Source organism: Kogia breviceps, chromosome 16 (assembly GCF_026419965.1).
Source record: "Kogia breviceps isolate mKogBre1 chromosome 16, mKogBre1 haplotype 1, whole genome shotgun sequence".
NCBI classification, from domain to species: Eukaryota; Metazoa; Chordata; class Mammalia; order Artiodactyla; family Physeteridae; genus Kogia; species Kogia breviceps.
The window spans coordinates 51,941,556-51,966,886 of record NC_081325.1 but is presented as its reverse complement, the minus strand read 5'-3'; the positions used below and the strand labels follow the sequence as shown (position 1 = coordinate 51,966,886).

Below are 25,331 nucleotides of genomic sequence, written 5' to 3'. Positions count from 1 at the left end.
TCAAAGATATAACATGGTATTGACTTATCACCCACGATGAGCTGGATTCGCAATGTCGCATCCTTAGCGTAAATCCTGTTAGAGAAACATACATTTTCCTCCAACACCAATCTGCCACCTGCATCTGCCACAAGGACACATTTAACATGGAGATGGGATAAGGAATCATCACCCTTGCATCTTTCAAGTCCCTGCTGGTGATTTTGTGATTCCTTCCACCATGTGAAATTGTTTTATTTATTATTTTTTGCATTTTGTATCATGTATTATTTCATTATTCTCTCAATCTGTGTTTACACTGGTCACCTCAAGAGGTCCAGGACCTCCACAGTAGCCCCCAATCCCTCAATTCTAACCCTAATTGGCTCTGTGAGAAATGAAGCAATCCCTCCCCCCGACCCCAAACCCAATATATTTTTTTCCATGGCACTACCTGACATACCATATATTTCACTTATTAATTTGTGTTCTTCCTCCAGGACTTTTACTGCATCAAGGCAGAAATTTTTGTTTGTTTTGTTCACTAATAAATGACCACTGCATAGCGTCTGACATAGAGTAGGCAATCAGTACAAATTGTTTAATGAGTGAATTAAGTACTTTTTTGAAAACCATTAGGAAGAATTCCAGGGGCTTCCACTGGCCTCTTTTTTATCATAATAACCTTCTTTCCATGTGTCAGGGTCAACAAAGGGATTTTGTAGTTGCTGAGGGTTTTCATTCCAATCAGGAACAGAGCAAAGTAACAGAGATGAGTCCAGGTTCTACTGATGCAGATTCAGCTCAAAACTCCATTTATTACCTGATCCCCATAAACCCTCACACTGACTGATATAGGTCACAGCAGGGTTCTGGACCCTCAGGAACTGGTTGCTCAGAGTAACTGTTGTACTAAACCTGAAAGGTCTTGGCATTTCCCTTTCCCAACGTCCAGTCATCCCAATAGCTGAAGGTCCCTTTGCAGAAGACGCTGGAAGAGAAACGCACTTGAAAAAGTGAATTCTTTTTCAAGACTACGTAGCCTTCCTTTTAGTACCGAGAATTTAAGTTTGGAAATTGGGTAAAAAGGCCAACACTTTCTTACGTGGTAGTTCAAGTTGGACCTCTGATTACTGTACCTAGAGTGTTGGGGGTTTAGTTGATGTAGGTATTATTTTACAAATCAAATACTCTCTTGGTGTGCTGTACGTATAGTTCATTTCTAGAATGCCCATGAGTGTTTAGCAAATACGAGATCTCTAGGGATAGGACCACCCTGATTTCCACATTGACTCAGCCTCTCCTTCCTCCCCCAGCTATCCAAACCCCAGCCTGCCTCCATGGCTGCTACATGGCTTCTGCCACTCTGGGATTCTGGTGTCAAAGTAAAATCAGAGAGCTCATTTCAACTGTGTCTTCGCTCACTGCATTCTAGGTCCACAAAGAACAGCCTCTATAGTGATTTTCTTAAAGGTTTGGATGAATATCTCAACGCACGGCTCCGTGGAAAGGACTTGGGGCCACAGTTGGGAGTTATGAGAACGGATTGCACACAGGAAACTCACTCCCATCTCTGAGTCTTAATTTCTTCTTCTTTATATCATGCCAGGAATGTCTAGGCTACCTTTGAGCCCAAATTTTGTCACTAAAGTAACTAAAGTAACTTTAATCACTGCCAGCTGAATATAGAATTGCACATAGGTGCATGCACAAACTGTGAAAAATTCTGCTTCCTCGAAATCGCGTGCCTCCATCCTTGGTTAACAGTCCTCGGAATTCAGTCCTATGTGTATCAGCCAGTTTTTTGCAAATATAAGTGAATAAAATCTTGCAACTCTTTTAGGTTGTCTTTGCAAAAGCCCGTGGGGTGTGCTCACACTGGTGGGGTCAGAATGGATTTGCAGTGGTATTAACGGTTTGAATGCTGAGCAGCCCAGCTCCTCTCACAGGTCTCCACCCAATGCTGGGACCTCTGCTTAGTCTCCTATGTTAGTTGAAGGTGGAATTTCTACATAAGAGACAAAGGAAGGTTATAAAATTGATGTAAGCAACTTGGAGGCTAAATCTTTGAGTGCACATTTCAACTGTGTCTGACAGAGATTATTCATTTAGCGCTACTTTAGAAAGTGACTGGTTTTCATTGGTGCCTTGAGCTGAAAATTAAGAACTTTGAGTTTGTGATTTTTTGCTACCAAACTGTCCCACACTGTTATTACACTGTCCCACTGTTATTCCCACAGCTTTACCCACACATACACAGTTAATAAATGAACTAATATCCCAGACCTCATAAATCAAAATAGCAATGTTTCGTTCTATAGCAGTAAGTCAAAGACTATGTAAGTACAGGGTATATCACACTCTAACTTCGAAGGAGATTTCTAAAGAGCCTCCTCTAATGACTACAAAGTGACAGGTACATTAATTAGTACATATTATATAGGGCTCTAAAAGAGCACTGAGCATGAATTATACCAAACAGGTCATCATTAATAAGCAACTCAAAAGTTTCAACTATCTAAATCAAGTCAACTCAGGGAGAAACATATGGCCATATCTGGAAATAATATGATAGTAGAAAAGGTAATAGATTTCTTGTACACATCCAAAATGTGAATCATGCCAAAAGAACTGGCTTGAATTAATTTAAAAAAAAAACAGTGAAAAGGTTTTTATAGATACAGTGTTTTAAGTCACTTGTGGTACTGAAGAATACTCCTGGCTAGAATAACTTCCTAAAGTATAAATCTGATCATTTCATTGTCCTCCTCAAATTCCTCACTGATCCTCAAAATAGGCCCTACATCTCTTGGAATGGAGATTACACAGGAAGAACAGGTAAATAAAATCTGATTTAAACTTTTAAAATATTTCTCCTCCACTTACCCAGTGCTAGAGAATAGAGTTTTTCAACTGTCTCTATCAGATATCAATGATTCTATAATGATTTAACTAAGGGGAAGAAATATGGCCTCCTGTTGCTATTCCCACATCATGGCCTTGGCCTCTTTAAGTTCAGTTTCCACATTTGCAAAATGAAGAAACTGAGCAATGTTCTTTCCAGCCCTAAAAGATTGTCAGCTCTCCTTGGCAAAGTCCACTTGCCTATGCTCTGCTCCCACCTAAAATGGGCTCTGCTTCTGTTTGGCTTGATTAATCAAGGTAACCAGCCAAAGACGATAAAACAAAATTGTAAAAATTGCCCAGTCTAAGTCACATAAGCAAAAAATAATCTGGTTATTTGGCATTCTCATAATGCTTTATTATGTTTTCAAACAATGTTTGGCCATAAACACAAATTGTACTTAAAAAGACCCAGAGACCCAGAGATGAAAGAAATTGTCACTGACAAAATGGATCCAACAAGATAAAAGCAGAGAAAAGTGACATTTTAAATGGGTGAATGAATGATCCCATGACTGGATGAGCCACACGTATTTTTGGTACGGGTCTCACATAGGCGAGGGATGACACAATTCGGATTGAGCCCTACTTCTTGGGTCCTTGTCCCTTGTCTAGTCCACGCATCCTGCCTCACCTGGAGCTGGGATGATGACTCTCCCACCTGACACCAGCGACCACTGGTCTGACACTCCCATTCATCCCTCCTTGTTACAATTACATAATTCATCCAACCTTCGCCAAGCATTTGTTAGACATACCAATGTTTCACAAAATTCCCCAAATAAATAATCAAAATCTTTCTCCCTCTTCCTCATTGCCTTTCTAGCCTCTGCTCTGTCCCTTGTTCTGCTCCAGTCACACTGGACTCTCTTCCCCCTCACACATGGCGGATGCCTCCGAGTGTCCTCCCCTTCCTCCCTCCTCCTCCCTGGACTACTCCCACCCATCATATGTCTCTCCAGCTCTATCTCTGTCTCACCTGCTCCTCTGGCCCTACTTCTCCCCCTCATGGCTCCCCGAACACAGAGCTTTATCTTGGAATGTGTGCTTTTCCCAAGCTTCAACCTAGTAATCCTCAGACAGATTTCCTTCCCCTCATTCAAATTTCAACCAGATTAGAAGTGATACATTGAACAGTGACTGAACCTTCATTTTTGGTAAGGAAGTAACTTGTGGAATTTCAGAATAAAACTTTTACTCTTAAATAGTAATTACTCATTGGGAATGACATCTCTAAAAATCAATAATTAAGTGTTTTGGTGAAAACATAATGGAATCATACTTTATTCAATAAACATATTGAGTGCCTAATATTCTAGGGATAAAAAGACAAAAAAGAGATATATATATATATATATATATATATATATATTTTTTTTTTTTTTTTTTTTTTTTTTGCTGTACACGGGCCTCTCACTGTTGTGGCCTCTCCCGTTGTGGAGCACAGGCTTCAGACGCGCAGGCTCAGCGGCCATGGCTCACGGGCCCAGCCGCTCCGCCGCATGTGGGATCCTCCCGGACCGGGGCATGAACCCTCGTCCCCCTGCATCGGCAGGCGGACTCTCAACCACTGAGCCACCAGGGAAGCCCCAAAAGATATATTCTTGAGCTTAAAAAGTACATAGCCTACTAAGAGAGGTAGACATGCAAATAACTAGATTACAATGGCAAAACTGCTGCAATAGACATATGATTTAGGTGGAAGAAAATGCAAAGCAAAGTGCTATCATGGTTTTTACTGGAATGTCAATATTAAAATAGTGCGTTTACTTCTGTGTTTCTCCCTTTAGATTATAGGATGTTGAGCAACCAGATTATGTCTTTGACATCTTTGATATTTCTAGCATCTAGAAAAATACTATATCTTGCATATAGAAGTCATACAATAAGTGTTCACCTGAATTATTAGTTCCACGCGGGGCAAGGGGAAAATTCATGGATGGGTTTGCAGAGAAGGTAACATCTGAGCTGGATCTTGAAAGGTAAGTTGGAATTTCCTATGAAGATATAGGAATAGAATTGCATTTGTAAAATCATGGGAGATATAAAATAGTAATAACAACAGCTAACATATAATGTACCATGAACTATGCTAAGCCTATGCATTGTCATTATATGAATTGTCATTTTATTGTTATTTCAACTAAATGACGTAGGTACAATTTTTACCAATGAGGAAAGTGAGGATACAGTGGTTAAAAAACATGTCCAAGGTCACCCAGTGGTGAAGCTGGGATTTGAATCTCAGGGACACCCATGATTCTCTGACTCCAAAGCCTAAGAGCTAGGAAACAGTACAGGCTTTTCCAGAATCGAGACAGTTCCAGTGTCCCAAGCAACCCAGGACCTATGGTCACCAGTTGTCTCCCCACCTCCTGAGAGTGGACACCAATCAATCCCATCTACTCTCATGAGTCTACCATTTTCATGATATGACTTCTCTATGCCCCACCAGCTCTTTGAGTCTATCTCATCTTTGCTTCTCTCTGCTATTGCTTCTCTCTTTCTACTGCTTTCTGCTTCTCTGTTATGTATGTCTCCTATTCATGCTCTTCAGGAGAGCATCTCATTGTGTAACAGAAAAGAACGAACGTGACTCCATATTGGAGCTATTCCTTTAGCTGTAACCTCTGTGCTCTGTTGCCTGTGCTTAGTCACGCTGGCTCTGCACCTTTGTAAAAGAATGTTGCCTCTAGCCTGAAATATACAGCATAGCCCATTTTCAGGGCTCTGACCCTTAAAGGTATAACACTTTTCCATTCATAGAGAGAGAAAAAAATCGCAGAACAGAGAACACCATTTGTCTTGTTGGAGGTTTATAGAACACTGACCAGACCTACATGGACAGCTGCAAGAACAAAGGATTCCGGCACCAAGAAGTTTGCAGCAAACAGCCACACTGCCACCCCTTTTAGTATAAAAGAAGCCTGAATCCCAACTCGAGTAAGACGGTTCTTTGGGACACTAGTCTACCATCTTCTCGGTCTTTATTTTCCGAATAAAGTCCTAGTCCTTGCCCCAATGACGTCGTCTCTCAGTTTAATCGCCTGTTATGCAGTGAGCAGTTCAAGCCTGGACTCGGTAACAACTGTGTTGGAGAACCATCTGTCGTCCCCAGTTGCTGGTTTTGGCTGTCCAGCACCAGACTCCTGGGAGCAATCCAATCTCCTTTTGGGGGACATCTCCTACCGCGTGTAGCTGCAGGGATGGAACCCACTTCCCACACAGTAGCCAATGAGCCAATGCACTCTTTCCCCACCCAGCCCGGTTAGGCCAGGAGCAAGCCTGCCCTCGGCCTAAACCAGTCAGAAAGATGTAGGCACAGCTGCAGACCACCCCTGCAAAGGAGCAGCAGCCGAAGCTGCTGAGTGAACACACGACTCTTCCTGTATAACTTGCTGTCCTCCTCACAGCAGAGCTCTTCAGAGCACCTCGGCTTTTGCCTCTTTTCTAACCCAGGTCCTCTAGGCCCCTATAGATATGTGAGCCATGGACATCCTTCCAGTGAGCATCCTGCTGAGGTTAAATTAGGCAGAATCGTCTTCTGTTGCATGCAAACAGGAATTCAAACAGGACTCAGACACCATGTAGTTTTGGCTCTCACATCAGAGCAGTCTTGGGCTATAGCCCGCATCATAATGCAGTCCCCTGAGGCCAAGGTGGCAGGGCCACAGAACTGAAAGCATGGCAGCTTCTGTCACAGGAGCCACGCATGGCCTCTGTGTTCAGGAGGGAGCTGGGAGCTGTCGCCTGGACTCTCAAGGACCCTAAGTCAATACTCTGGGAGAGATCTTGTCAGGTTTATATGCCGAGAGAATTGAGTCAGTGACGAGTAGGAGAGTGAAGATACATGAGAGAGAAGAGACCAGGATGGAGCAAGACCCCCGAGGAGACAGGAGTGAGGTGGAAGGATGGGTCTTGGAAAAGCAGGGGAGTCTCCTTGCCCTTCTCCCCAGCCTCACTCCTGAGACTGCAGAGGTAGGCGTCCGTCTTTGTTCAGTGGAAGGGACTTGAAGGAGTTACTGCAAATAGAGTCTATTTCCTCTGTGACGTAACAGCCAAGGTAACCTGCTGATGGTGAGTAGGGAGTTTGGGGGAGGAGTTGAAGAGAGGGATGACGACTTGGAAAAACCACAGTAGGGAAGTGGGTAGAGGGGCCTCCTGGGAACTGGCAAAAGGACCGCTGAACTAAATTGAGGCAACTGTTTCTATTTGCATTTGCTAATAGCAATTACCCACTTCATAGATGTGTTCTGAACAAGGACCCAGACAAAGGAAAACACAGCTTTCTTTGAAACTTTTTCAATACAAAACCAGGGACTTGGCAAAATCTAGCAAATTTCACAGAACAGAAGACCTTTAACCTAGCTTCTCAATTTTGCAGCTTCGGGACTTTTCAGAATGACGTCTTTTGCTGGCCCAGAGGACAAACATTATTGGACCGAAAAAGAAATTTTGAAACAAGAGAATTTTTTTTTTTTTCTTAAGGCATCTGGATTCTGTCTGACTCAGTTCTTTTTGAGATTAAGAAATGGGTCCACTTTGTACACAAAAGTATAAAAGAAAATTCAGACCAAAGACTTTTAGGGTCCTTACAGAAATAGTAAGTAGTAGTGTTATTCATGTTGACAAATTATTCAAAATGATCTTTATTATAATTGGTGAAAAACGTTAACTACCAAGATGATCCTCGTTGAAATTCAAATGGACAGTGAAAAGCTAATATTTAAAGTCTCTGAAAAATAACAGAGCTTGGGTGTGGTTACGTTTGACAATTCGGTATGCTGAATTAAATCTTAAAATGCCCTGCCTGCTGGTTCTGGTAAGCAACTGAACTGATACATAAATTGTAGACTTCACATTGGATTGTTTGTTAGATTCATAAAGTAAAAATGTGCTTCTGACATGTCATAAGAAAATGAACAATTGCTCTGCATCAGTTGGCACGAACTAAAAGAAGACAGCTTCTGGATAAAATTCAACATGCAATTTTAGCTTTTGTACCATTTTGAACAAAAATAGTTGGCTGAAAAACTACCTATTTAAATTATTGAAAGCTGGTGATTACAAATAAGCATCCTGGCTGATAATTAGAGGGACAGCAGAAATCATTTAGAGTATGAAGAGCTTGGATAGGGTTCCCAAAGTAGTTTTCCCTTAAACTGAGTGGCACAGACAAAAGCAGTTTGTTTGTCAAAGAATGACTATTCTTTTTTTTTTTTTGCAGTACGCGGGCCTCTCCCGTTGCGGAGCACGGGCTCCGGACGCACAGGCTCAGCAGCCGTGGCTCACAGGCCCAGCCGCTCCGCGGCATGTGAGATCTTCCTGGACCGGGGCACGAACCCCTATCCCCTGCATCGGCAGGCGGACTCTCAACCACTGCGCCACCAGGGAAGCCCAAGAATGACTATTCTTAAACTATTGCATTCACTGATGGAAGCTGCACAGACGTGGGTTAATTTACTTAACACTTCAGAGCGTTGGGGTTTTCAAACTGCAGCAAAGGTAAGGCAAAATAGAGATTAAAATTCATCCTTTATTCTTTTGTTCTTTTCAAAGAGGAAGGCATCGCATTCTTCAAGGACAGCAGAAGCAAGACAAATTCGCTTTTTGAAAGATATTCAAAACAGCCACTAGGGGACAGTAAAAACACTGGGTAATGTAGCAAGGCAAGTCCCTGGATCAGAACCTTAAAATGAAAGCTGTTTTGCAGGATTTTAAAAACATTTGATTGTTTAGCGGGGCCGGGGGAGAGAACAAAGTGTCTCCTTGATTGAGTTAATGTAACATTAATGGGAAACAGCAGTAAAAATATCACACAAGCCTGCAAGGATTTTTACTGGCACACATTTCCACTGCAGTGTGACGACAGTTTGAAGTCTGCCCTGTGCCTTAGGGACAACAGTTGTAGGAGAGTGAATCAGCACATATGATGCAATGAGGTCAGTCCCCCAATACCCTCTGATTTAACACTGCTTCCAAAACAGCAAGAGATCAAGGATAATACACAAAAACAGAAGTCACTGGCATCAGCCTTATGGAACAATCAGAGGCAGTTGTATTGGTGGATCATTTGCTGTCTACGTGTGTTTTTAATGTAAGTGATGTCTTTTTAGATTCCGAGGTCAGAATTATTACTTAAAAAAAAATTCCTATAGCTCCATTTAGCCCACACTATTTGTGGAAGGTGAGGAAAAAATGACTCACAAAATTGCTAAAATGCTTGTGAAAATGCAGATAAAATGGTGACAGACACTGAAGCACTCAGTTCTTATTCTTTAAAAATCTTTCCAAAAGGAGAATTGGGCTAGGAGTGGGGAGGGTATGAACAGGAATTAATTCTAAGCATTATGTAGAATCCTAGACGTTACAGATACAAAGTATTTTAAGGTCCTCAGCATAGAATATTTTCCTTTACTTCCAGTCTATAATTTTTATCTTAGCTATTTTAAAGTAGAACAAAAACCTGTATACCGTGATGTCTCATGCAAGAGGCTTTTCCCAAATCAGCTTCTGTTCAATTGACCATGGAACTGTGGTTATAAATATAGTTTGCAAAGGTTAAAAAGTAACTAAACTATCTTTAGGGATTCTAGGCATGAATGTAATGAATAAGGACAGAACACATTTGATTTCCTCAAGCAGAGCTCAGCCAGCTGGTGTTGGGACTTTCCTGAACAGCACCCTGGTTCCTTGGGGGGAAAAGTTCTAGGCACTTCAAGCTGAGACAATGGGAAATAACCTCACTCTTGTTCCTTCAGGGTGAGATGACTAATCCTAACTTGTGGGCAGTAAAAAGGAGTGTGATAGGTATAAGACAGTTTCTCTAACCATTTGCCTAACTGCAATCCATATACTGAACATATTTACTTATATTTTTGTCAGGAAATATGTATTTTTCATATGAATGCATAGAAAACCAAATCATTTGGTCTAATGTAAACCATCTTACAATGGTTCTTTTGACTATATTTTATTCTAAACTCCTCTCTATCTATGTGACCTTGGGTTTGGCTTTCCTTTTCCTTCTGCAGAGCAGACTTGCAAGGGGGCAGTAGAATCAGGCATGCCTTAAATATTTGGCCACTTGGAATCTCTGGGGTCATTCTACTTACCGTAGAGACAGGGGAATCTGGAGTAGTGATTCCTAAGATTACTGAAGAGGCCTTCATAAGCTACACGGGTTCTGAGCACCAAAGGGGTTTTGTATATCAGGTTCTACTGCAGGCAAAGAATATAGCCTACACTGTGTAAATTTCAGGGCAGGCTGTAAAATAAATTAGTCATATGTAAGGGTGAAAGTTTGGATCCTAAAGTGCCTGCAAGTTTGAGACTTGGGGCACCCAGTTAAAATGCAGTGGAATAGATTCTAGAGATTCCTCTCTGAAGCTTATTTAATCTCACCAGGAGAGATATGCAACCCTTTATTTTCTAACTGTGTCTTTCAGATGGCCCCGCCCCGTGCATCTTATAGTTACTGTAAAGTCTTAAAATGCCAAGTGGCGTCTCACATACCGCTCAATTGTCCGGACTGTCTTGCACATTTGTAATTCAATGAATGTTGACCCGATGAATGAGATTGCAAAGACAGAAGGTAAGCAAGGGATGGGACTCACCCAACGCAATTCCCTGGGCACTTCGCTTCTAGTGCAATTTAAACCTCCATCCAGAGGCAAGACCCAGAGCTTCCAGAGATGGTCTCCACCTTGTTCACAGGTGTTGGTGCTGCCTCAGGCTATGGCGTCTTGAAGCATGACTTATTCAACCTCTGCACCAATGACAGTCAGCCTCCTGGTTCTTGAGCTGCTGGACAATATTAACTGATACTCCTCCATAGGATGTATGGACTGGGTCACGTCTAGCACGGCATCTCTCATATTGGAGGTACTCTCTACAAGAGAAAGGAAGGAAAGAATGACTATATGGAAAGACAGTAAGCTCTAGTTTCTTGAATATATACAGAATTTTCAAAACCTAATCTGCCGGAGCTAGCACAGACCACTTGTTGTTCTACTCTGAAGCCCTTCCTGTCTCTTCCATCTTCACACTCAGTAATGCTACTGGAATGGGCCATGTAGCTTCCATGAGGATAGTTTTATAAAGTTGGATGTTCTAGGGAAAAGTTGGACTCTTTGATCTTTTATTGGGTTTGTAGCTATATTTCTACTTATTTTCTCCAGGCTCTCCTTTTCTTCCCAAACCTCCTCCATGTTACTGTGTTTGTGAAATTGCTTGCACTTCCATTATTTTTAATATGTACTCTACCCAGAAGCTCATAGCACTCCTGTATTAGGACTGAATGCTGATAGACGGAGGGATAATCTGGTATAACTAAAAGAAAAGAAAAATTATTAAACCAGTGCGAAAACAAACACTGAAATAAAATTCTGCCTGTTTTTCACAGTTGGCAGGAAAATCTCAAAATTGAATGGGATCAATTGTTTAACAAAACGGCACAGGAAATGGTCATATGAAATAAGTGCGGGGATGTTTATACACTAAGCCTGATTTTCCCGTTTAGTATATAAGGAAAATTCTCCCTTCCTTCTTCCTCTCTCTTTCATTTGTTCATTCGTTCTTTCATGATCACACACGTAAGCAGATAAAACACAGGAACTTTTTGTCTTTTGAAAATATGAAAAATGAGACAAATGGGAAGGGCTCAAACACCCTGCAAACATGGCGAAGTGTGACTGAACTGTCTTCAGTGTACACTAAAATACTGATCATTGTTTTGCCATGGGAAAATGGAATATATTGGCAGAGTTACAATTCTGCTATGTCAACCATGTATAGTATAACCTTCAATATACTTTCATATATTTAACTCCATTTCCGTAACTCAATATGTCAAAGTATAATGGTTTCCCAACTGAAAGAATCGTTGAGGACTTTGTATATACCCTTTGAGGCTGCAGTATTTTTTCTTAGCTTTTAGTTAGAGCCATTTGTAATTAATAGAAACAGACTCACTCACAGCATCTGTGCCAACAACTAGTTAGTTGTTCACCAAATGAATTTTTCTTTCTTCCCAAGCACACTTTTGGGCAACATGTCATAGCCGGCTTCGCCACTGGATGTAGCCCTGCGACTGGGTGTTGGTCAATGTAATATGAATAGGACGAACAGTGTATGAGTAGTAATATGTATGTATTCCAGGGCTCACACACACAATACTCTCTCTTTTGCTCCCTTGCACCCACTGAATGGAGAAGTCTAAGAATAAAGAAAAGGATCTAGAGCCTACATTGCTGCTTGGAGTAAAGCTGCCCAGTAGAGCCAGCCAACCAGGTGAAGGCTGTAATATGTGTGACAAGTAAACTTCATTTTGGATTTCTAATCCATATTTGAAACTTTGAAACTTTAAAGTTCTGTATTAGAGCAGTTGGCCTGTCCCAACTAATACACCAGTCTGAGAAAGTTAATGTTCTTCTATAGCTCTTCATCAGCGTGAGCTGAAATGGGATACCAACGTGCTAGGAACTGGTGTGAGTACAGAGACCTACTGTTTGCTCCCTTTTTCTGTCACTCACTCACAAATCTCCAGACTAACGTAAGATAGCCCTGGCAAAGCTACTGTGAATACTCAATTCAAAAAAACATTTGGTAAGCAAAGCTATGTTCCAGAAACCAACGGAAAGTCTTCCTTTGGTTAATCACTAGATGGGAGTGGTAAATAGTTCTTAACTAAAAGGGTGGAGACCCAGAAAATGCACAGCTTAATAAAACAATTAACTAAAGGCTTGAGTAGAGAGAAACAAACCAGGTATGAAGAAATGGGGGAGAAAGGGAGGAGGAAGATGAGAAGAAGGAGGTTCAGGATGGGAGTAGGAAGCAGGGCTTGGAGAGATTCCTTGAGACATTCCAGAGGATTTTCAAAGGGACCTTGAGGTCCTGCCCAGGAATGAAGAGAAAACAGTAACAAGCACCAGTCTTGGATCTGATCCCTTCAGGACTCCCATCTTCTTCAATTTTCCCTCATAAATCTTATTTTCTAATCATTTAATTGTCATTTTGTTCCCTTAGCTCTCTTTTAAAATAGTCTATTTCCTGGTTTTGTATAGACCATGTCAATTATAGTCCCTTAAACTGGATACAAGCTGAAAGACTAATCAGGAGAAGTACCTCCCCATACTTGCCCAAGCCATGTTCCATAGTTACAGGTCAAGGTACACGCCAGGTACCTTGTCAGAATCTTGAGGGGACTGTCACACCAATCAAGCAATAGCAATTTCTGGATCCTTTTCTGCCACAGCGAAGCACAGACCATTGTGCAGAGCCTTGAATTTCTATGCAGTACTTTTGGTAAGACATGAAAAAAAAAAATCCTGCCCTAATTTTTGTGACTCTCTGGAGTCGGCTGCCACCAAACAAGGTCAGCAATCTATTTCTCTGAAGGGAGCTCCCATCTTCCTGGGAAAATTTAGGCACATTCCTTCCTAGAAAAGAAGGGAGGGATTACGTGAACTTTGGCAGACTTTTAAACCTAACTATCTAAAAAAATGACATTTCACAATGGTGACATGGTAGGGTCATGAAAATTTTGATTTGATATAGCCCACTCTCTTCAAACCATTCACGGTGCCTTTGTACACACCTCATTTAGTTCTAAGGTAATAGGGCTAGTAATATCACTTGCAGAGCCAGGTAGATTACTTTGTCCAAGGCTTCCAAGAGGCTACTGTAGGCCTAGAACTAGTGCTTTTGTTCAAAGAATAACTAGAAAGAGGCTGGAATCTTAATGTCATCCCTTTTGAGTCAAATGTGCTTGAGTAGCCTAGGTAACTCTGCCCTCTGGATCTTTATCTCTGAAATGGGAGTAGTACCTGGACCAGGTTCCTTTCCCCTTCACTACTTTTGCTAGGAATAGAGTAGGATATTTGCACAGGTGGTTTCAGAAGTCCCACTAGGGGATTATAGATAGAGAAGGAAACTTAGGGAACTTGCAGAGACCACTGTAAGTTTATGATCGCTCAAAAAAGCTATTGGAACATCATGGAAGGAAGCAGGCTTACTTAACTAGAAAGCTATCAATAAAAGCATGAGATATGCCCCAGGTCATTAAGTGAAAAAAATGAGGCCTGCATCCTACTGGTCAAGTCCAGCAAGATAATGATCCTTAGAACCAAGGACAGGAACATAAGGGAAAGGTAACATTCCAAAGTAGAAGATCCTCATTATACTGAAACCTGAGATGATTTAACGTATTTTAGTATATGTTACCACCCTTCTGCTGATATGAATGAGCACAGTCTTAGTTTGACTTCGTAGGGTCAAACATTCTCCTGCCGGATGCGAAGGAGGAGCTAGGGATGTCTACTCAAAGAATGAGGAAGAAGGCGGTCTTTTCGCCCCTCCCCACTTTCCTCTGATTGTAAGAACAGAGCCCGCTAGTTCTCGGGACAGAGGCCCCTCGCCTGCCCGCTTGTATTCCTCACAAGCATCCTATATTAATAAATCTACTTCTTGCCTACCATTTTGCCTCTCGCTGAATTCCTTCTGTGCTGAGACACAAAGAATCTGAACCTCGGTAATCCAGACACCAGGTGAATGATTCTAATGAAAAGACTCTGGGTTCAAGTCCCAATCTGGGTTTTAGCTGGGTTGAGTCCCTGCACGTAGGTTCAAGTTCCAGTCTGAGGTGCACCGTTTCACTTAGACTCTTCTCGTTTCATCCCGTGCGGCAACGCGGGCTCTCTTTGCTTCCATCCTCACCCTCAGTAGAGAGGGGTCTTTTAGCATAATATTGAGAACTTTCCTGACTTTCCAATCTAAGGGAAACATTCAGTTCTCTGTTACAATGCCCTGATTTATTTTTTTCATAGAATTCATCATTACCCCAAATTATCTTTTTTTTAAAAAAAGTATTGGTTCACTAGCCAGCCATTTGCGCCCCCCCACATCCATACATATAGATTAGAACATAATCTCCAGGTCTGCTTGTTCACCACTATTATATCAATAGTATAGTACCTAGCACACAGTAGTCACTTAATAATTAAGTGAATAAATCCAAGATGTGCTGTGAGCAGTGATCAATATTAGCTTTTGTTGGTCTTATGGGTGCTTACCAAGAATGGGAAAATACAATACAAAGAGAACTTAACTAAGGTAAGTAAAGTAGCACAGTGACATGAAGTCAGGACTGAGGGACAGGGCAGAGGACCAGGTGGAAATGAGGATGAGACTGTGTGAGCCCTGCTGAGAGCCAACTTGGCAGTGACTGGAAGGCAAGCAAAGGGGGCAGCAGAGAAGCATCTCACTTTACTTTGTACTCAAGGATAGTTCCAATAGATATGACTAAGCCAGGGACCATTCTTATTAGACTTTCTAGCCATTTGGAATGTAACAAGTTGTTACAGTTGTGATACTTATTCCTAGTGGTGTTGTGAGAATTAAAGTGGATTGAAGTGTATGAAACCCTTAGTACCCTTATACAGAATAAGTAGTAGCCTCAATTCCTTGTATGTCTCCTCTCCCAGGCATCTTCTGCATCTGCTTTACTTCTTCAAACGTGCACTCATAGCTCCATCTTCTTCCTCTTCTTTTTTTTTTTTTTTTTTAATGTCTGTGGTTGTGTTCCAGTAACGTGCATTTACAAGAACAGATTTGTCCTGAGGGCCAGAGTTTGCCGGCCCCTGATGTAGGTCATTCCATGCCTGAAGCCATCACCATCTCCAGACTCTCCAGCTCAAGCCAAACCCTTTTTTATTATTTGCTTAAGCGGTCATCATAAATTCCCGATTAAGATCTACCATCTCAAGCTCCCATAGCTCCATCTTCTAAACCATCTCTGTCCCTGCCTCTATCTCTGTCATTTTGTTTCTGTTTCTGAAAAGAACTCCCCACCCCATCACTGGTTGGTCTACCACAATCCAGTTACATAAGTGCTCTTGCTGAGACCACCAATAACACAAACAAGGAACTTGTTTAGACCCTTCCCTACTACCGCTTTGCAGCATTCAAAATTCTTAAGCATTTGCTTCTTGAAACCTCTTTTCTCACAGCTTTTTTGATGTCACACTCACCAAGCTCCTCTCCCAATGGTTAGGCTACTCCTTCTCACTCCCCATTGCTCACTTTTCCTCTTCTACCTGATTTTTAAATGTGGAAATTCCTCAACAGTGCACAAGATCAGCCTATGATCTTCTTCTCTATCTTCATTCTTTAAATATTTTTATCCATTCCTATGTTTTAAATCCATCTATATTCCAACTTCCAAACGAATAGCCTCCAAATGCAGATCTCAGCTCCAGATTTGTGTAGCCAAATGTCTACTTGACATGTCCACTTGGATATCCTCCGGACATCACAAACATAACATGTCCAAAACAGAACTCTTGCCCTCCCCTCACCCCAGTCGTGGCCAACACACTCCTCTTCTGGTCTTCTCCACCTTGGCAAATGAGACCTCCATTCACTCAGAAAAGAGCAAGTCTCTTCCTCAACCAAGTAATGGCCAATTCACTACTAAGCCCCGCCAATCTTCTCTCAAAATTAAATTTTGACTCTTTTTCTCTTCACCTCTACTTCCTTTATGCTGGTCTTACCTCCAACATCTGTCATCTGATTTTTCTTTCCTTAAAATTTTGTGCATCTTCAATTCATTCTGAGAATTCCTATGATATCCTAGAATGATAATTTTAAAATTAAATTTGATCACATCATTCATCAACAAATGAATAAAATTTGTCTTTTCCATGGCCCATTCAAATAATCCAGCCTCTGCCTACTTCTAAAGCTTCATCTCATCTCAGTTTCTCATCCCTTGCCATGCACCAAGTACATGGTATTCTTCCACCCTTTACATTTGCCAAGATGTTTCCCACCCATGCAACTTTGCACAACCTGTTTCTTCTGGATAGAATGTTTTTCCTATCCCCTTTACCTGCCTCCTCTGAGTAACCGTGCAGATTTCCATTCAAATATTTTCTTGATTCACAAATCTAAACTAGAACTTCCCCCAGTTTTTCCTGAACTCTATTTAGCACAATTGGTAATTATTTAGCTGTACATGTGATTATCTATAACAGTTACCTGTAATTATCTATAATATAAATTAATATATTTAATATTAATATATACAATATTATATGTAATTATATATAATTATATATTTATTTATATTTTTATATATGTAATTATATATCTGATTTAATTATATATAAATATACACATACATATATATGTATCTGTAATTATATGGCTGTACATGTGATTGTCTCCTCAACTAGACATCAGGGACTATATATGTTTTCCTTGCTATTATATATCCTGCACTTAGCACAGTGCTTGGCACATAATGTGCATACAATAAATATTTATTTCATAAAAGATTATCATTACTTAGTAGTAGTAATAAAAATGTTTATAGTAGTATAGACTTAAATCCCTTTTTTGAAAGCCTTTGAGCCAGAAGTGTCTGGGAATTCAGAAATGTTCTGATTTTTCGAGGAACATGGTGCACATACTACATCATGGAAGAATCCCGGCAGGATCTGGGGTAGCAACTGTAATCAAACACTAATATTTCCACAGCCAAATGTACAAATATCTATAATAAGTAGAACCAGTTAAAACTATGAATAGCCCCACATCAAGTCAGGTCCAAATTTATCACCAGTGAAGCTATGAAAACAAAGTCTTTGAGTTTTCAGAAGTCTGGATTTGCGAATTGCCCATAAAGGATTGAGGAGTTGCCCCATCCCTGCCATGATTTCTGGCTTTCATAAGAGGTGCCACAGAAGAGCTCACTTTACCCATGTGCTAAAATACTTGACATTTACTCAGACTGATCCAAAATAAATTCAAACCACTCACAAGGAAATAACTGACTCTCAGTGGACTCCAGTTACATGGACTTTCCACCATGAAATTCACTCTCACTGAACTAACCACCTCCTGGGAGCACTTGAAACTCTCCATTTTGCAACAGATGATTTGGGAGGAAAAAATAATTAAGGAATCTGTCCAAAGCCAGGATCAACGCTGCCTGAGAAGCATTTAACAATAAAAGTTCTGCATATACATATAACCACTCTTTTTAAAGATTCTTTTCTCATATAGGCCATTACAGAGTATTGAGTAGAGTTCCCTGTGCTATACAGTAGGTCCTTACTAGTTATCTATTTTATATATAGTAGTGTGTATATGTCAATCCCAATCTCCCAATTTATCCCTCCCTCCCTTTACCCACTGGTAACCATAAATTTACTTTCTACATCTGTAACTCTATTTCTGTTTTATAAATAAGTTCATTTGTTCCCCTTTTTTAGATTCCACATATAAGTGATATCATACGCTATTTGTCTTTCTCTGTCTGACCTACTTCACTCAGTATGATAATCTCCAGGTCCATCCATGTTGCTGCAAATGGCATTATTTCATTCTTTTTTATGGCTGAGTAATGGCTGTACACCTGAAACTAACACAGCATTGTAAATCAACTATACTCCAATAAAAATTTTAAAAACAACAACACATTTTTAATAAAAAATAAATTAAAAAAACAATAAAAGTCCTGCCTCACCCATCCCTGCCCTTGCCCCCACTCATGACTTATTCGCCTTCTATGCTAATAACTTTCCTGAAACTTCCAAGTGTGTTTGTGCTTGCATTATAAATGCTTTCACCTTTAAATTCAACATAATGCTACACATTATTATTCTTTGTAATGATTGTTTCATTTTAAATTATTTTATCCATAAAAGAATTAAGCATTTATGAAATTTTTCTGTCAAAACTTAACAGACTCATAATAAAAATGGACTAATTAAGGGGGGGAAATTCAAGATGCTTTATATTCTGTCAAAATATGTCTAGGTTCTTGGAGTCATGTCTTCTTGCCTTTTACCACCATCCTGTGAGGGAAAACAACTCTTCTAAAATAAATCTCAGGCAAGTTTTTGGATGAAAATCTGAATTTTAAAACACCTGATAAATTACTGTGACTCTACTTTAAAAAAATGGAAAAATCATTCTCACTATAGTGTTACTGGCATGAATCTTTGACACATAAAGGTATTTATGATAGTTATGTCAGAAAATAAACAACTTTTGAAGGCATCACTAGCCTACTTTAAGTAAGTAGGCTACTTTAGCCTATTAGCCTACTTTTAAAAGCCTTCTATTAGCCTACTTCAACAAAATAAAAGAACAGTAAGATTCAGTCAAATATTCATAAGGGAACAAGAAGAATATCATCAATAGGTGGGGTTCACTTTTGCAAATAAAGTATTTTATAAATATCTTTAATTTGATGCCCAAATGTACATTTTAAATATGTTCAACAGTAAAAAGACATGATAATATCACATCTTTAATGTTAACCGTCATGTACACTATCTCCAAAAAAGCAATTTTCTACGACAACATTATTTTTCTTAATTTTCCTTCCATATTTGTAATTGTAAAATAAATGCTAGATGCAACTTTATTTTATCTGAAGTCAGAGCCACATAAATATGTCTCAGAGCTGGTTGCCTACCAAGAGATACATAATAAAAGAGGCAAAAGAACTGCTGGCGACATTTTATTCAGCCTTAAATCAGTAGAGACCCAGAACTTTAGAGAAGTGTAACTTATACCCCTCTTAACCTAGGAAAAGGGATAAACATGGAGATGCAGCTAGAGTCATTTTAAACTCTTTTTTTCTTTTTAAATTTATTTTTAAAATTGTGATAAAATATACATAACATAAAAGTTGCCATTTTAACCATTTTTAAGTGCATAGTTCTGTGACTTTAAAGTACATTCATGTTGTTATGCAACCATCACCTTTATCCATCCCCAGAACTTTTTTATCTTCCCAAACTGAAACTCTATATCCATTAAACACTAACTCCCATCCCCCACTCCCCCAGCCGCTAGCAATCACTATTCTCCTTTACGTCTCTGTGAACTGAACTATTTTAGGTACCTCATACAAGTGGAATCATACAATATTTGTCCTTTTGTGACTGGCTTATTCCACTTAGCATAATATCCTCCACATTCATCTATGTCATAGCATGTGTCAGAATTCCATTCCTTTCTAAGGCTAATAGTCCACTGTATGTACATACCACATTTCCTTCAACCATTTATCTGTCTATGGACACTTGGGTTGCTTCCATTTTTTGGCTATTGTGAATTATGCTGTTTAAACACTTTTTAAAAAAACATGTCTTGGGCTTCCCTGGTGGCGCAGTGGTTGAGAATCCGCCTGCGGATGCAGGGGACACGGGTTCGTGCCCCGGTCCGGGAAGATCCCACATGCCGCGGAGCAGCTAGGCCCATGAGCCATGGCCGCTGAGCCTGCGCGTCCGGAGCCTGTGCTCCGCAAAGGGAAAGGCCACAGCAGTGAGAGGCCCGTGTACCACCAAAAAAAAAAAAAAAAACATGTCTTGTGAAAGGAAACATTTCTTGTAAAATATTGGCTAGAAAACTTTCTCAACAAGAGAAAACTGACACCCTATGCTTCAAGTGAAAACCTGTTCAGTTATTCAGTAATCCTACAATCACTTTCCCTCAAGTTAAGGGTTGTTTCATTAGATGAAAAGTATACTATCCTCTTAACCAACTTCCCTCCAGATCACCAAACAGTTTTAGAATTCATGTGGTATAGAGATTGTAATAAAACATCCTCCTATTGTTACTAAATTTGTGCCACTGAAAAGACAATCATTTGCCAAATTCACCAAGATAGTAACAAGAACAGAGAAAAAAATCCTTGTCTTCCAATTTTCCAGAGAATTGGGTTGACATAAACTCTGTGGATACATGTAAGCTTCAGAATCAAAACAGTCCAAAAACCAAGTAGATTTTAGGATGAATTTAGGTCTATCCTAAACCCCACATTGGGAGGTTTATTATTAAGACTTCACTTTAGTATGGTCCCTTGCAATGAAGTTTTAAATGAATGACTCCCCAAATTTTCTCATAAAAGATGTAATATGGAAGACACCTAGAGATTACGTTGGACAATTCGTCATTTTACATCAGGCCAAGAAGGAGTATTTTCCCATTGTATCATATAGCCCGTTGTCTTAAATCATTTTAGGAATAACAAGGGAGATGAGTTAATTAGTAACATCCTATGTCTCCTTTTATGTCTAAAAGGATGATTCTAGCATACTTTGATGGTTTTCAAGGCAGCACACTAGGAAGTTATCATTTCATATTTTCAGGCTGCAGAGATTGAGTGCCATGAAGTTGAAAGTATCCAAACCTTTCATCTCAGGAACTGCTATTAAAGTGGATGTGTTTATCAAAGGCCAGATCTTGTTGATAGCTCGCCTGATTGAATGCTTCTTGGAGGTGAACTATTCATCTGGGAGAACCATCACATTGCTCAGTAATACATGCAATTCCCTTCTCGCAAGTCTGGTGCTGTTTCCTTAGATGAAAATTACGGTCCTGCCCTCCTCACGCTCCCCCTTCCTCCCAATTGGTGTCCTAATGTTGCCTCTCAGTGTGATTTTATCACGAAGGCACAGAGGCATAACTTTGGGGTTTTTTCATACTACAAAGAAATCGTAATAAAACACTCCACTGTTGCTTCTAAATTTGTGCCACTCAAAGCTGACATCTTGTCATCTGTTTAAAAATACTGTGCTCTGTCTCTCAAACAATGTCACATAAAAAGCAAGCTAAAGGGAAAGAAAAGTCGTACTTTTTTGTCTAACAAAAGATTCAATCTTCACAGCAAATGCTGAACAAACAGGTATTTTTTGTTTTAAGTCGGGGCATGGGGTGGAAAGCAGTTTTTCATACTTCCAAATTTATAAAATCAATACATTAGGGAAATTATTATTTATATCACAAAGGGATTTTTATGTTTTTCATATATGGACTCACTAAGCCTCGATTCAGCCTTTGAAATCTTGCATGAGTTCATTTCATTGACAATATGAATTACACCCACAACAGCAAAAGCAAAGGAGTCTGGGAAATAAGATTCTCAGGCTTCCAGTCCTGTGATACAAGGGAGAGCATAAAAGTGTGGAAATAAATGCTGACTTTATGTATATATATATATATATATATATATATATATATATATATATATATATACACTTGGAGGGAGAGAGTCATAATATAGAATATATTCATCACACACACACACACAACTGCCAAGTTGGGTATGTATGATCTCGGAGACACAGCAGTGAGCAGTCCTGAAGAGAGATCTTAGTTCTCTGCCCAGGAATTGGACCTGGGTAGCCTGGATGAAAACCAGGAATCCTAGCTGCTAGACCACCAGGGGCTAGAGGCTAGAAGCAAAATGGCCCTGGCTCTTGCCCCCGTTTGAAAGCAAGAAATATTTCAAGGAGGCAAAACCTGTAAAAACAGGTACGAAGTTTATTATTATTAGAGACACAGCACAACAAGTGGGAGAGCACACAGAGAAACAGCTTGTTTATTTGAGACTGAAGCAAGGCAGAGATACACACCTGGAGAGAATGGATGCGGACATCCCCCCTAATGAGGAGGAGTGCAGTAAAGAGGTGATTTAAATCACTTATATAGAACAGTTCTTCTGGGTCTTTGTTTACCTTTGGCCAATTAATCTTCTTTTTTCACAACTGACCTGCCCTAGGACCCTCTCCAACATGCGTGCACAACTTTTTGCTAAGATGGATTCCACCGCAGAGGCCTGTGGGGGTCTTGGCATCACCTATTATGGGGTGGCACCCTCCCCCTTTGACCCCCAAAGAGTCATTCTGTGAAGTTGGGGAAGTTTCCTTGACCTCAGGAGTGGTCATCTTATCTCTTTATTCCAGCAGAGCTCAGCTTCTGCCACTAGCTTTGACCTTGGAGTGTCTGGGAGAAAACAAAGCTTCAGTTTTACTCCACTTGCAAACACCAGCTGTCCAGCCCAGGGGCCCATCTATATCCTACCTCAGGTAAAGGGTTTTCCTTTCTCGCTTAAAAACTGTGATAGCCTGAGGTCACACCATCCATACAGATGGCTTCCTACATGGAACCATCTCTAGGCTCTTCCACAGAGATGGTTATAACACTGCTTTGTGAACTGTCACCCCCTTATTTTACTCTTATACACTCTACTTAATGCTGTCACAGTTATACAGCAATGCAGAGTTCAAAAAAAAATTTTCTTTTAAAGCCAGTTAAGTCTGGCAATTCCATTTATGAATTAGACGAAGAAAGCTTTCTTCCTAAGACTTTGTCTAGAGCAGCCAGCTGGCTTGCATTTATAAGCCAGTTTCAGCATTTGCTCTTGTGTTTGCATCTGAGTAGTTCTTATTTGGCAACATTTCTTGAATATCCACCCTAAAGCGAAACAAAGAGAAACCACAGACATTTCCCTGGATGAACATACATTCTACTTAGTTTCCTGAGGACTTATTGAGCAGTAGAAACTTTACATACATTTATGTACATCAATAAATAAATCTACAAGGCAAATATTATTATCTTAATTTTCAAAAAAAATTTAAATGAAAAGGAGAAACTAAATATCTTGCAAAACCCCAACTCTAATCTAATTACTGCTAACATAGAAACATGTAAGAAGTAGTATATCAACAAGTCCACCTGAAGTGCAGAAGTACTGAAAGGATGCAGAACTAAGCAGAGGGGGAGATAAGTACACAGAAAAACATAGGTTAAACACAGGTTACTGAAGCATATCAATTACCCCAGGTCCCTTTTCAAAAGCAAAAACAAAACACTTATACAGAACTCTTGCACTAACTCCTTATGACACTTAAAACAGCATGTTTTAAATTTACAACAACATTGCTAGTTTAGCATTCACTTTTGCTTTCTAACATGTCAATTTTCTCTTAACAATCGATAGTATTATGCACTAAATTTTGACACCATACACATAAAAGCTCCAATTTAATTAAGAATCTATGACTATACAATCACTTCCAATGAAAATCTGATGTCTAAGTGTGGCTGTATATTACCAAGTATAATGAGATATGACCAGAGTTCATAGGATTTAGCTACAGCAAAGATAAAGTTCACCTTGCCTGGCAGAGGTACTAAGAGTCCCAGGCTCCTGCCATTCACTGAGTTTATAGACTGGCCTCAATAAATTACTGGTCAGAGTTTTAGCCTCTCCAGTTCTGCCATCCTGTGAATGGACCCAGTCAAAACAAAGAGGAACATGAACAATAATCTAGTAAATAAAACAACTAATTTGGAAAATTTAGGCCAAAACAACTTTCTTGCAAGTAGGACTTCTGTACTGTCTCAGCTGCCCTCTTCATGTCAGCCATATGTTCTCAGTCTTACTGTCCTTCATGGCCTTTAATTCTTTGAGACACATATAATAGTAAACATAAGACACTGCCTTAGAAATACGTTTCTGGAATGAAAAAAGATCAACTTAACAAATGAGGCTATTTTTTGAGGTTATTTTGAAAAGCAAAAAATTGTTTCTTGCTTGGATATCACATTAACCCCCCAATTCTTTTTAAGGATAAAACGTTTGACTTAACTTGTCCAAGCAATAGTCTATTATCCAAATTTCAAAAGACTTAGCCTACTTCTTTTCTTAAAGAATGGTATTTGGTATTACTGGGTTCATGTAGTTCAGACATTCAGGTCCTAAGCAAATCAAAGATTTAGTTATGCCAGCCAATCAGTCTTCCTGCTTCTGTTTGTCACTACAGTGCTCCAGCAGGACTCGCAGCCACTGAACAGTATTCCATGGTCTCTTCAGTTCATCACAATAGTCATTTCCAAGACGAAAAATTTGGCTTAAATTTTCCTTAAAGTTCTTTTCAGCCTTTAATGTTGGCTAATTTTCAACATGGATTTGACTACCAAGACTTTATGTAGCCAAAATAACAAATCCAGGCGAGTAAAAAGCAAATAGGTAGTTATTTTGGTGTCATATGGATACAATTTTAAAGGCTGACCATCTCCCAAGAAGACTGGAATGACCATAATTAAATTTTATTGTCCACCCAAAACCACCAAGCACACTTTCAAGTGGAATAAAGCATGGCTTGGTTAAGAGCAGCAAATGGATGCAGGTCTCATGACCCAAGGTAGTGGTTCTCAAATGTACTCATTTCTGCCCTGTCTCCAGCCATTAGAATCCCAACCCAACCTCAATCACATACACATAAAGTAATTTTTAATCCTCTGAGGTGAAGAAATAGCAACTCTACATTGATTGAATGATAAGATTTTTCCTATAGCTACAATCTAAGTCAACTTGTGTTGGGTAGACAAAAGCAAGAGATGATCACAAAGCCTTGTCACAAATCTAATCATATCTTCTACTGAAGGACCATACTAAAGCTACCTGAATCAACTCCAACAAAATTGTTCATGATTACAACATATGTTTAAAGGAGAATTTTTCTTAAAATGGGAATTTCTTAGCAGTCACTCAAGAAGGACTCTTAAGTCTCTTACTCTTCTCTTTCCCAATAACTAAGTCTTAATGTAATTAGCACCTTACAACTATAGGTAACTGTCTA

The 25,331-nt window shown here is 39.8% G+C and overlaps 1 protein-coding gene across 1 annotated transcript in view; it reads right to left on the bottom strand.

Moving 5' to 3' along the window:
* LOC131743168 (sciellin-like) overlaps positions 1-25,331 on the bottom strand; it is a 266,862-nt gene that overhangs the window by 114,740 nt on the left and 126,791 nt on the right. Inside the window, exon 2 of the mRNA XM_067016443.1 lies at positions 10,500-10,774. The gene's annotated coding sequence lies outside the window, so the exon portion shown is untranslated. The remainder of the gene's footprint in view (positions 1-10,499; positions 10,775-25,331) is intronic.